We start from the raw sequence: 13807 nt of genomic DNA on the forward strand, positions 1-13807 counted from the left end.
CAGGACACTAAATAAATGACAAATATCGCACAGTTCGAAAGGATGACAATTGTCCTCGTCAAGAATTTTTATTGATCACTAATGCAAATTCCGTTAAAATGATATGGTCGCGTATATTTAAATAATACAAAATGTATGATTAATTTGGAAATTTAGAATTCTCTAAGAAGGAATTTGAAGGACGTATAGTGATGACCATTCGTGTCTTGTTTCCGATGACACAATATTTGAAGACAATTTATCTACAAAATCTATCTCCTACTTCAAAATAAGTGTTTAAAGGCCTGTTTTTCATTTGCAATAATATTAGATCTACTCAGACTGGCGAAGTATCAACCTGTCTCCTTCCTCTGAATTTTATGGTAAAGGGTGTTTAATCAACTATCTCAACATTTTTTTTAGAGGCGAATGAACTGAAAAGTTTAAACCCTCTCAAAGCCAAAAAGAAGAAGAGGAAGAAGAAGAACATTTTTTTTGAAAGAGATATTCAATGAACTGAGCTCCAACCATTTTCGAAAACTGCAAGCGACGAATTTCATACCAACTCGTCTTTGGAGTTGGCAGCACCATTTCAGACAACAACGTTGTGGGTGTAAAGACATTGGTTGAAATATTTTGAAAAAATAGACTACTTTTTGAAAAGGGCCAAAGTTTTTTTTTCTTATTTATTTACGAAAAATAATAACTCAAATACTACAAACCTACAATATTATTATTGATTACAATTGCGATCTTATTACATTTGTCAAGAATTTAAATGTAGAAAGTTGTTTAAATTTTCATAAAAAATACAAAAAAAATATTTTTAAAATTGAAATTCTCATAAAAATATATATGGTTAGCCTTAACAGTTTCCAATCAGTCATCCGTACATTGAAAGATGGGCACTTTTGCAGAAAAAATGTTTTTGTAACAATAACTTCTTCATATTTTCTTTGGAAAAATTACAACTTATTCTAATTTTGTTCAAAATCTAGATTGCGATATAGCGTATTCGATAAAGTTACAAATCTTATTAAAGTATGAACTTTTGCCGAAGCCTTTTTTTTCCAAAATTTGATTGATGTTTTTGATTGAAAACTGGAATAATTTTCTACATTTCATTCTTCAACCAACATTTTGTAGGTCTTGTTTTAAAAAAACTCAAAATTTCAAAAAAAAAAACATCACCAAAAAATATAAGAACTATAAAAGATTGGTTGAAGAATGAAATGTAGGATTTTTTTTTTCATTAAAAAAAACTAACTTTTTTATTCTAAATTTCATAAATTTCATTGAAAAAAATATTTTGGAAATTTAAATCCATTTTTCTTAAAAATATTTTTTTAGTCTGAATAAAATACACATGGCAATACAATTACCAACAAGTCATCCATATAACGGAAGAAGGTTACTGATACAAGAGAATAGTTTTCTCAGCAAAAACTTTTTCACGTTTTTTTTTGTTCGAAAAAACTTCTAATGTTTAACTCGAAACATTTTTATGAGTAAATCATCGCGATTGACATGTCCCGTAAACTTTTCAATTTAAAAACATATCAAGAACATACCAAATGCGTTAATTTACGTACTAAAATATTACGAGCGAAACATGCTTTTTTTCAGGAATCTCCATACAAAGGTGCCATATATTCCAGAAACCATAAAAGATAGAAAGTTGGCGTCTTCGACAGAAGTTCATATTCTAATACGATCTAAACCATTGTCGAATACACTTTATCACTATTTTGACTATAAATAAAATAAGGGCTAATTGTGATTTTAAAAAAACATGTAAAAGTTGTTATTGAAAAAACTTTTTCCCGGTGCCCATCTTCCGATGTATGGATGACTTGTTGGAAATTGTAAGGGCTATTCAAATATTTTTTTGTGAATTTGAAAAAATACGTTTTTGAGAAAAATAAATTACAAATTTTATAAATAGTTTTTTTTCTGTTATTTAAAAAAAATAGTATTTATTTTTACAAAAAATTTAACGAACTTCAACGTTTCATTCTTTGACCACAATTTGGTAGGTATTGTAGTGTTTGAGATACAAATTTTCGTAAAATAAATAAGAAAAAAAAATGCCCCTTTTCAAAAAGTAGTCTGATTATTTTTCGAATATTTCTAGTATTCAAAGTTGCTTAATCCACCCACATTACGCTGATATATTACTGCCAATGGTCAGTCGAGTTGGCATGAAATTCGTCAGGTGAGTCTTCAAGCATAGTTTTGCTCCATCCAATGTGGCAAGAATGACACTAGGATTCGGGATTAGATGCGATTATTTTGTGACCGACTTCTTCGCCAGATGCGAATCCACTAGACTTTACTATTTGCGGCATAATGGGGCAAAAATTCAAGAGCAAGTTGAATTGAACTGAAATTTAATGGCGACCTCAAAAATAACTGAATGATATTCCCGAATATGAGGCGCTTGCAATGCATCTGAAAAGGCTGTGGACGATCGTTAGAGATACTCGAACTCGAAATATTCGTGACCGTATTGTAATTTAAGTATAACTATACTTGGACATATGAGTAAGAAAATCCATCGAAAATCAATTCAAGTTTCTCTGATTAAATTATTGACCATAATTTGGATTTACTTGTTCGGGTCAACTCTGCACATTGTCTAGACCACTGAGGGGTTCTGTTAGTTATCCTTTCTGTTAGTTTCGTACATCTAATTAAATTGAAGAAAAACAAATCTGTTACCATTACCATATAATTCAGTAGATACTTTCTGTTTTATTGAGGTATTGAGTTAGTTTTTCTTGCTTAGAAATCGAAAAAAAAATTATGATTGCAACTATTTGGAAAGAGCGATTTTTTGCGACAATGTTAAATCACGTAGGAGCGGAATCATAGAAATCAAGCACAATCAAGCAAATCAAGCTACATTTGTATCGCTCAAAATGCCAACCTTTCGGGCAACATTCATCACAAACTACGGCAATATACAATTAAAGTTAAATAAGACCCTCCTTCCTGCACGAGAAACTTTAAATGCTCCGCCTCTAATCAATGCGGTAATCCATTCACTCAACCGCAATGATCCTCTCACTTTACCAGCTTGCATTATCTGAAACCAAACCAGACATCTTCGGTGTTCGGTTGGCCAAGTTCCGCTTTTTTCTTCCTCGTGTAAGTCCTCCCACAAAAAGCTAACTTCCGCACTTCCGATACTATGGCCTTTTCCCGTAAGAAAATGCCATAGTATCGGGTGGAAGCAAATAAATATATGACAAATTTGATACTATGGGAAGGGCAGGTTGAATGGGCCATGATGCCGAGATGCTGAACGCGGTTGGCGAAACACACAGAGCTCGAATTCCTCGAATCCCGATCCAAGCCAATTTTTTCGGCAACCCCTCGCGAGATAGCTGTGTCGGTTAAATTTTTACAATGACAAATTTTTATTTCTGCCCTATCCAGATTGTGTGATTGTGTGGGCTTCTCCGGATTCTTCCGGCGAACGTCTTCCGTTTTTAGTGTGCTCACTCCGCCGCAGTATTAACTCGGTCTCATATTGCTCCCACCTGGATGGAGCCCGGTCGGAGAAGAGCGAGAGGCTACCATGGCTGGGCCCCATTGGGATGGGATGTTCATGCTTTCACAAAATGTCAGTTTCCTCGTGACACTTACCTGGAAAGAGACAAGAAAAGAGAATAATTAGAAAAAAAAACTGGAAACGGCGAAGAGGAAGTGAAGATGTAATTTAATTGGACAAGTGAGCAAATCGAACTGATGGCGGGCGACGATCGATGCAACGACAACGATGTCCACTAATGACCCATTGCGACGGCCGAAGTTCTACAACAAACCGCAAGCTAATTACAACATATCAACAATAAACAAGTAACGCAAAATCTTATACCAATTGTCTTCTCGTGCATGAATCATGTTTCAATCATATTTCGTGCCTTTCCCGGTGTGCGCACTTCATGCGCATTAAACCAACCCAATCCGGTAGTCAGGCCGGTTCGTAAAAGTTGGTACACAGAGAGAGAGAGCGAGCGGAAGGGAGAAAAAAATGTTTACTTCACCCCTCCCACCCTCATCAGCTCTGAAACCTGAACCGGCCATGGAAATTGATCCAAATTGGACTCCATCTGAGATAACCACTTCCACCATCACCACCTCCAACTCCGTCGCACGGGGAGGGCGATACGACGAAGGCGACAACTGAAGGCCTGGCCAACCCAACCCGACCAACCAGCCCCAGCCAGCGATTTCCTTTTTCGCCAAATTGGTTACGATTGAATTTCACTTTCACTTTTTACCGTTATTATGCCCCGCGTTGCGTTCCTCCCTGAGGTAAGAGTTGTTGTAAGATGAGAATATTTTCGCGATAAAAGAAAACCGGAAAGTGTCTCAATGCAGTTTGAATTCAGCCTTTGCAAAACAATTAAATTGTGCGATTGTTCTGATAAATTATAGATCCCGAGAAGTGAAAGCGAAGCGGACAGGAATTGTCGAACCAAACCATCGGCAGCTCCCCACGGGAAGCGATCCCGCGCAAATACACAGCGAAAACTGGCAACAGATGAGCATAATCCAATTTGCGCTGCTTCGCGGAACAACTTTTGATTCTGTTTCCCGTTTCATTTTGCCCAGCGAGACCTCTAACATCCGCGGTGTGGCCGGGAATTGAAAATCGATAGGTTAGTGGAAACCCGTGGAACCGTGAAAACTTTCCAAGCAGAAAAGCAAACCCGACTCTTGATTGGTCCCCGAAGAAGATGATGGATTAATTTCGTCGTCGTCGTCGTTGATTACCCGAGGAACTTGAACAATTAGTCAGTTTTTGGGTGAAGACGGTATGATAGCGCCGGGCACCGGGTAAGGGCCTCACACTCGATCAATGTCGAACACTCGGAAAGAATGACGTATTAATCGGGCCATCGAGGGATCGCTGGGCTGTGGGCATCCATTGAGCAATGTTGATTGGGTTATAATTACAGGCGTTAATTACCTCCCACCACCGGATCTGGCCGGACCTAGCTAGCTAGATGTCTGGGAAGCTCGCTCGTTGGGGTGCGATGTTAATTAGACGAGGGATTGCTGCCAGTGGCCAAAATTATAACATCATTCTATTTTAATTATGAATGCTAACAAAAGAGCAACCGGGAAATCCCATCTTCTGTGAATCTGTGTCAACAACGGTGGAAAAATTTTAAGTTTCATTGTGTGCAGAAGGATAAATTCTCTAGAATCAACCGTGAACAGTAGTGAAGCTATATGACGGTGGTATCAATTATGATAATTGAGTCGGCTTCCTTGGTTAGCTCCTTTGTGGGCGAGTATTTAACTTATTTAAAAGTTGACTAAGATTATTGTGCAGATGAAGTGTTATAAATGGAATTGGAAGTTTGCAAAACAGGGTCGTTAAGTCTCATATCCAGCTGTTAAACTCAGATCAGAAATTACTATAAAAAATATTATTTAGTAATCAGAGAGATATATATATATTATGAATTAAAACCAAACGGGTGGACAAACATCGGTGACAAACATAGAATATAAGACTGTCAATTTAAATATTTTGTTTTATTTTAATTTATTTAAATGTTTCCAATCATAACATGACTTGTGCTTGAATCTACTCGGGAAATGAATTAGTTGACTCGAAAAATTAACTCTCTATGAAAATTTCGGTGGACCTTTTGTGCTATCGATGACGATGTTAGATTCGATTTGAAGTTCAATTTATCAATTCCTATTCACTTTCGTTTGGCTTATTTTTCTTCTTGGTTTGTTTTATTGAGGCATTTTGCAAAAAAAAGTCCATTGTTTTAATGAGAATTATGTTGTCATGAATTATAGAGACTTAAAACTCTTCATTCACCTGTAGGTTTGAGAAAGGCCAATTAAAAAAAAACTTATCCTAAACTCTCATCCTCGAAAAAATCATTTTGGCCAAAGGCCTTCACTAAAAGGCCACATTAGCCGCTGCCGACTGATTCCTAGCTGGATGACTGCCGAATCGTAATTTAAAATTTAAACCATCGGACGGAGAATTTACACCTCTTGCTCGATGCAACTGACATGTGCGGAATAGACACTCAAATAAGAGTTATTTACTTAAGGTACTTAAGAGTTATTTTCAAAACTTCGATGCGTTCTAAAATAATATCCGAAGTGTAAGCGAGCGAATAAATTGAAAAAAAAAACCGTAGTCCTACGTCAGCAAAGCGATCGTGTCCCGGGCACAACCCGCTATCATTCTTTCCTATAAATGGATTATGATGTTTTGCATGATATTCTGTTCAACAAACGCATATTTACTGCTCAAAAAGTATCCTGAGTGACACAACGTAATATTTCCAAATCTCTTCTCTAAACGTTACCATAATGTGTTAGCTAATCGCTGTGTAGAGTGGAACTAAAAATCAAAACCACGGAATTTATACCTCTCGTTCGATACTTTGTTACATAGCCATCGAACAAAGAACAACTTTTATAACAGGACGAAGTTAACTACGCGTTTTATTCTTCACAACAAATTATAATAACTAATGCCAGATGATTCGAAAAAAAACTCATCTGAAACGGAGGAAACACAATCTTGCATTATTCCACGATCCAGCAGAGTATAAGCCATCCCAAAAATATTAAGAGCTAAGGTCTCTTTGATCTCTATGCTTCAAAAACTTCAGCATTCGATATTTAAGTAAGTTGAAAAATATTGAAAACTCATATTTCGGTTAATCATGAATGAGTTTTTATTAAAGCCCCGCTCGATGACAACTTATTAGCACGACCACATAGAAGCATAAAATTTGCATATTCTTTACAATATTACGATTCTACAGTCATTCAGCTAACAACCAGCCGGCCGGTGGCGGCAAGGGTGTCCAAAATGGCCTTTTTTGAGGTACGGCTCTCTCGCCTCTCTCTTTATCTCTCTCTATCTTTTTTTCATTTCCTCTCTCTCGCTCTCTCTCTCTTTCTCTCGCTCTCTCCCTCTCTCTCTCTCTCTCTCTCTTTCTCTTTTTTTTTATTTCTCTATATTTCTCTCTCTCTCTCTCTCTATATATATATATATATATATATATATATATATATATATATATATATATATATATATATATATATATATATATATATATATATATATATATATATATATATATATATATATATATATATATCTTTCTCTATATTTCTCTCTCTTTCTCTATATTTCTTTCTTTTTCTCTTTATATCTCTTTCTCATTCTCTCTCTCTTTACCTCTCTCTTTCTATCTCTTTCTCATTCTCTCTCTATTTTTCTATCTCTTTCTCATGCTCTCTTTCTCTCTCTTTTTCTATCTCCTTCTCATGCTCTCTCTCTATCTTATTGTTTCGCCCAGGGAAATAATGAATCAATCATCTCCAGCAGATGTTTGCATCAAGTGATTGGCAATATTTCTACGCGTCTATCACAATTAATAAAATATTATTTTTCTTGAGTTGAATAATTGAATATCTGTAAAATGTCAAACGTTAATTAAACGCCCTAACTGACAAGTTTTGATTGGCCCGATTTACGGTTTCCCCAACACAGACTTCAAAATCGATGAACCTGAGCACATCCGCTCTGCAAATATACATGCAAGTCGGGGATATTTTTTTCCCACTGAGCTGTGTTTCCCTAACACGGACTTCAACATTAATGTGCCTGGGGAAATCCGCTTTGCATATACATGCAAGTCGATATTAATTTTAAATATTAAATGATATTCGAAGTGGTAAACAAGAGGATTGCATAATATAATTGCGTTGTTGCGAAAATATGCGTTCGTGTCCTAGATACAACCCCTTACATTTTTTTTTCATTCTTTCCAAAGCTGTCAAAAACGAACACCTACCGTAGCGGCGAGGCACCATTTTTTGTGTTTATTCTGACTCACGCGTCATATACATACAAATCGGGTGTTATTTCGTGGTATGGGTGCGTTATTCGTTCCCCGGTTCGGTATCGGTTCAACCGTCGATTAAACTAATCGCATAGGCAAAGGGTCTTTTAAGCTTCGCTCTTGCACCGGATGCGAATATGAAAAATATTGGGATGTAAGAAAGATTCCATTCATGATCTTCATTCTCACAGACGAACGGTTTTCAGGATATAAATAAAAACAGAACGAATATTCATTCTAGTCTCGATACAGCCAGCGAGCAGTCGACCGCATTTCATAAAGATTAAGAGATAACTTCCAAAGATTATTTGTTTTCTGGAAACATGGAAATATTTCCAAAGAAATAAAAAAATTAAGGAAGATACCCAAGACACGACCGCATTGTTAAGGCAGGTCTACGAATGTATTGTTTGTTTGTTTGTGACGTTCGATATTTTTTAGGAAGGAACGAAATTTGATAATTAACTCTTTAGTAGATTGTTTTGGTTGTCCTGATGCGAGATTTGTTGTAATTCATTGTAGCATTTGAAAACAGATTTTCCACTTTTCATATTGATTCGCAGCCTTAACATGTGGTGTTGGCTGATCGCTTTCTAGAGTGGAACTAAAAGTATAATCTTCTTCTTCGGTTGTATTTAACAGACTTTAACCATTGCAGCTCATTTGCCTTTGAGGAGAAATCACAGTGTCAAAGTAATTTATACCTTTCGCTCGATGAAACGTAACACGTGCGGAAACGACTCCACATCATCAAAATGAAGCAACAATGGCCTATCTCATTGCACAGAATACTTGCACTGAGTTGCGTGAGCGATCAGCAAAGCAACACATTTCTCAAAGTTCTCAGATATGGTGTTGGCTGATCGCTGTCTAGTGTAAAACTAAAGAAGAATTAAAGAGTTAAAGAGTCAGATAATTTATAAGTTTCATTCGATAGCACATGACATGTCCCATCATTACTGCTACATTACTTAAATACTCTTTTGACAGCAAAACTGAAGGAATACGTTTTGATTTTTGTTTTATAATACTGCTCTCTTAATTTGGTTGAACAAAGATATTATCTATTAGATAAATCGGCCTGTTCAGTTTTCTTGTAGGGGTATCTGGTGGATCATCATCATCATCAACATTCATACAGATTACTTGTGCCAACAGATCAACATTCAGAACGCGAGATTTTCATTTAAATAATGCTTATTTTTTTATATACCTCTGCGATCTATAAAATAACATGGATAAATGGTTGAGTTGTAAACGTTAAAAATCCTCAATTTTTCATTGCATGCTCACTTTTAAGATTTTTATTTCATACCCTATACCTTTCCGTTAAACATGGTCTCACGTTTGAAAAAAAAAACAATCCGAATCCATACAAAACATGCCCGGTACCATTCGAATACCTATCAAGGAATATAATATAAAATATGATATTAACAACAGAATGATAATCTATATCCACAATTTTGAGATTCTTGGGATCTTTGTATCTGGAAGTCTCCAAGTTACCGCTTACCAACGATCGTGAGTTCAAAGCTCAGTTCCCTCAATTAACCATCGTTAAAAAATAATATAGTTTCTGTACAAATATTTTTTTTTCTAATTTTAGAATTCAAGTTCTATCGTTTGTCAAGGGTTCTAAATGGCTAGGTTATTTGCCGTTGTAAAATCAGCTGTAGTTTAGGTTTCGCAGTATCTCGGTATAATTGCAGTTCATCGGTTTTCTCGCATAAAACACGACTACAATCAACCGATGCCAAGCAACCGTTTCAGTTCCGTATTCGGTATTAGTTTGTCCCACGCTTTGACAGTAAGTTTGACATGTCAAGCAACGTTTTACCACCGCATGTAGTATAATGTTTCAAATGACCATTGTGGTTATAATTATACCTGTTGATCTGAATGAATATCAAATGTCAAACATAGATACAAAATGCAACGAATTTTCAGCAACAGATTTTTATTCAAAAAATTATTTTCAAGATCCAAAATACAATTAAGGCTAAACAAACGTTAGATTCAATTTATTTAGAGCAATTGTTTGAGTTAAAATGATATGGATTGTAGTTTCCGATATGTCCTTCATTTTCACGGATCTCAGTGAAGATTGTTTGGAAACATTCACGAAATCACGATTTTTTTTATCCATATCTACGTTTATCTCTGCATTCCGCGAATCGTTAAAAACACTATAGGCGTTTTTACTATTCTGGATGAAAAAAGTATCACCAAGCCCTTTTTCCAGAAACTAAATGGCATTTTACCAACTTTGAGAACAAAATGTAACTTTGATATTGTACTCTCCATACATTTTCCGATCCATACAGGGTGGCAGGGTTGCCAACTATCATTTTCAGAAATCAGGAAGAATGAAAATAAAAATCAGGAATAAATCAGGACGGTTCATATTGGGTTGCTGAGAAAGTTCGTGCCGTTTTTTGGGAAAACAAAAGCATATTTTTTTTAGGCAGACTTACATTTATTCAATTTAATTATTGATTCTACATTCTTATTATTTTGATCTACAATCTTTGACCATCTTTCATGCAGCTTAAAAATTCTATTCTTTCAGAACATGTTTGTTTTCTCTAATTTTTTTATGCTGACCATAGAGTTGAAGTTTTTTGCCATCGAAAGTATTTTGCAGGTATCTTTTGATCGTCTATATTTTTTCCCAATATCATACGGCATCCATACAGTGAAACGCAGAAAAATCCATATTAAGAATTTCTTTCGTCCATACTTTGGAATGAATCTTTACTCACCAAATAAGGAAAGCATATCAGCACTAAATGAATTGTTGAGCTTTTTTTTTAAATTTTGATGTTATTTGTTTCTATTATAGATATAATTACAATAGTTTAACCAGTACTTTCAATCTGACGAGCAAACGTTATATAACATCTTATCATATTGACTTTGAATTCAAAACGTTTCTCTTGAGTAATATCTTGTAATATATTACACTCTGACACGTATTCTTTCATCAACAACATTGCGGCCGCTAGTACATTCACATCATACAAGTCAATGTGGGTTTTCAAACTTAATCTCATTATTATTTCTTAAAGCCCCGATAAGTTGTATATATTGAAAATTTTATTTTTTATTTTCACTCTGGAAAAGTTTATTCAATCGATCTGCTACGATCATACATATTGATAAAAAAGTTAGATACAGCTTTTAACAGGAGAAATTGTTTAAATGTAAACATTATACACAATTCCCGTTTTAAAATAGGAAAACTGACAGGTATCCCAGTTTTTTGCGGATATTTTTTAATCTGATAAAGTAAAAAGTACAAAAATCAGGAGCAATCAGGATCATTTCTAAAAAATCAGGGGAAATTGAGTGTTTGCCTGGATGTCAGGGAACGTCCCAAAAAGTCTGGGAAATCCTGAAAAATCAGGAAGGTTGGCAACTCTGCAGGGTGATACATAAGTCACGCAACCGATTTGCACAAAAAAAAAAACTTTCGTATCAAAAACATGTCTCACGATACAAAATCTTTATTCTCGAATAAAAAACGATACAAAGTCGACACCTGAACCGCTTAGGAACCAACACGCTCGATAGTTGCAGCGCGATCGTTATTTTCGTTGTTCGTTGAGAAAGAATCACACTAATATAAATCAATCAACAGCCGACAAATGGCGTCAACGGCTCCATTTGTGAAAATATGGTTTGTGTTTATTCTAGGAAATGGGGAATGTATTGCGTTTGAATAAGTGGGTGCTATGAACATTCCGTGAAAGTTTCTGTTCCCAACAAGTCATGAAGAAGAATACAATGGGAATAATCAACGAACAGACGAGACCTCGTTTTTTAGCCCAACTATTTCAGACCCCGTTTTTTATAACACTCATTGATATCATCTAATCAACCTAGTTCTCTATACTAAGGTGTCCAGAAGAAGTGGAACGCCACGTCTTATTTTCTGTTCAGACATTCAGAAAAAATAGAAAAATATGCAAACTTTATTTCAGTGGTTTTCCAAACACTGTAGCTTCGTTATAAATTAACATGAGGAGAAAATATATATATATCATTTCACGGGATGAAACTGTACTCAAAGTTCGTGTAATTGTAACATCGCAAAATGAACAGTCTGCAATGCGAGCATCAGTGCACGAAACGAGAATCGTTGCAAATTTTCACCACACGATAACCCACCCAAATCCCCAGCCAACTTCGGGTGCACTTTAATTGGGGTTTCGTCGAAATCTGTCTCCGGAACGGACCAAAGCGGAAGTCTTAAATCAGGTTAAATTCGTTAGTTTCAGTTGGTACTCTCTGCTAAATAGAACGCAAAACGAACCAACAAAATAAAAAAAAACTTGCCAAATCACGCCTACCAGTAGTGGATAAGAGTGTGAGGGAAAGAAGGAAAAACTCTTTCGGTGTAGAAAATATTTATGCTACAACCTCCCAACCGAACTGGTCCGATAGTGGGCGCGCACCATGGGCGGCTGGCTGGAAACAACTTTCCGTAGTTTGGTCAGATTTTAGGACCGGTGAGAGTGGTCCGGGTGTGAGAAATTGGTGGCGGAAGAGCTGTTAAAAATAAAAGCTGCTGCAAAGAGCGTTAGCAATGGGCAATGGGAAAATTAGGGCAATCAGCATTTTAAATGCTGCCTGCCTGCCTGCCTAGCTGCCAAACTGGACGACGGACGGTTCGTGGGCCGTATGTTGCCTTCGGAAACGATTTACTTTCTCCACCGGGCGCGCTGTTGTGTACTTCGAACTTCGTGCAAGCTGCCGGCTCCGATGCATGAAATCGATTGGAGTTACGTCGGCGGCCAAACTACCCTCCGTTGGGTACCCTATCGGTCACGGTTTGGAGGGGGGTCACCACGACAGGGTGGGTCCAACACTGGAATATGGCGCATTGAATGTGTTTCGCGTTTATTTTACCGTGGAGATAGGCGGTGGTGGCAGCTGCCCTTTTCATCTGTATCCAGAAGACATTTGCGAGCATTTGCTAAGATCACGATAAAACGAACAAAGTGCAAAGGTTAGTCGGTGTCCGCGATTTTCTTCGCGTCCGAGCACAACCGCGAAGGAAACATTTCCTTTTCCCTCAAAGTGCAATGTCATTATGTGCAATGAGCCCCTCGGGGCGAACCAGACAGGGCAAATTCGTTCCAATCCGGCATTATCCTGCTTTTTCTGTTTTCGCGTGGAAAAAAGACATCTAGCGTTCCTCTATGAAAACTGAAAACAAACTTTTAACATCCCAATATTTCAACATTATTTCGTGAACCATGAATCTTAATTCAAGAACGCCTTCAATCAACTTCGACGAAATAAATACATCACGGCTGTACACAGTTTCGGATAATGTGGTAACATTTTTAAAAGTTCGCCTTATCGCCGAAGACTCTTTTGTTATCCACCGAATAGGAAAAAAACAGCATTTCCTGGAAATTAAGTACTGATTTCACCGCGATAAATCAAAACTTCCTCATTTCGGCTACTGTGGTGGCGTTTTTCTTCCTTTTTTTTTTGTTGCTGTTTGGGGAGGAGAGAGTAGATTGAGCGCTATAACTTTCGACAATTCGTAAAGCCGCAGCGCACTCTCTGTGTATACATACCGTAGCGTATCTATAACAAATACTTCACCATTCCGGGGAAAAAAGAGGGGGAAATAAAAACAACTTTAGTGAAGACCAATAAATCTCTCATAGAGATTTTCTTCATTTACAACAAGCGGCAGCACAGTGAGGGAAGAAAAAAAAATTACCCAAATTGATTTTGTCCTTTTTCTGGGCGGAAGCACGCTCCGATCGCCATAAGCTGCTGGCCTTTCTGTTCGATGAAGCAAAATACAAGCCGCGCTATTTTTCTTTTTCTTTTCGCAACATCCCCCTCCCCCTCCTTCCGACCCTCCGCCGTCATCGACCATCATGGGGCAGACCATT

At 36.7% G+C, this 13807-nt stretch overlaps 1 protein-coding gene across 25 annotated transcripts in view; it reads right to left on the reverse strand.

The window, feature by feature from the left end:
- LOC129764935 (protein muscleblind) overlaps window positions 1-13807 on the reverse strand; it is a 799891-nt gene that overhangs the window by 558479 nt on the left and 227605 nt on the right. The gene's annotated exons all lie outside the window — the stretch shown is intronic.

Source organism: Toxorhynchites rutilus, chromosome 2 (genome assembly GCF_029784135.1).
Source record: "Toxorhynchites rutilus septentrionalis strain SRP chromosome 2, ASM2978413v1, whole genome shotgun sequence".
NCBI classification, from domain to species: domain Eukaryota; kingdom Metazoa; phylum Arthropoda; class Insecta; order Diptera; family Culicidae; genus Toxorhynchites; species Toxorhynchites rutilus.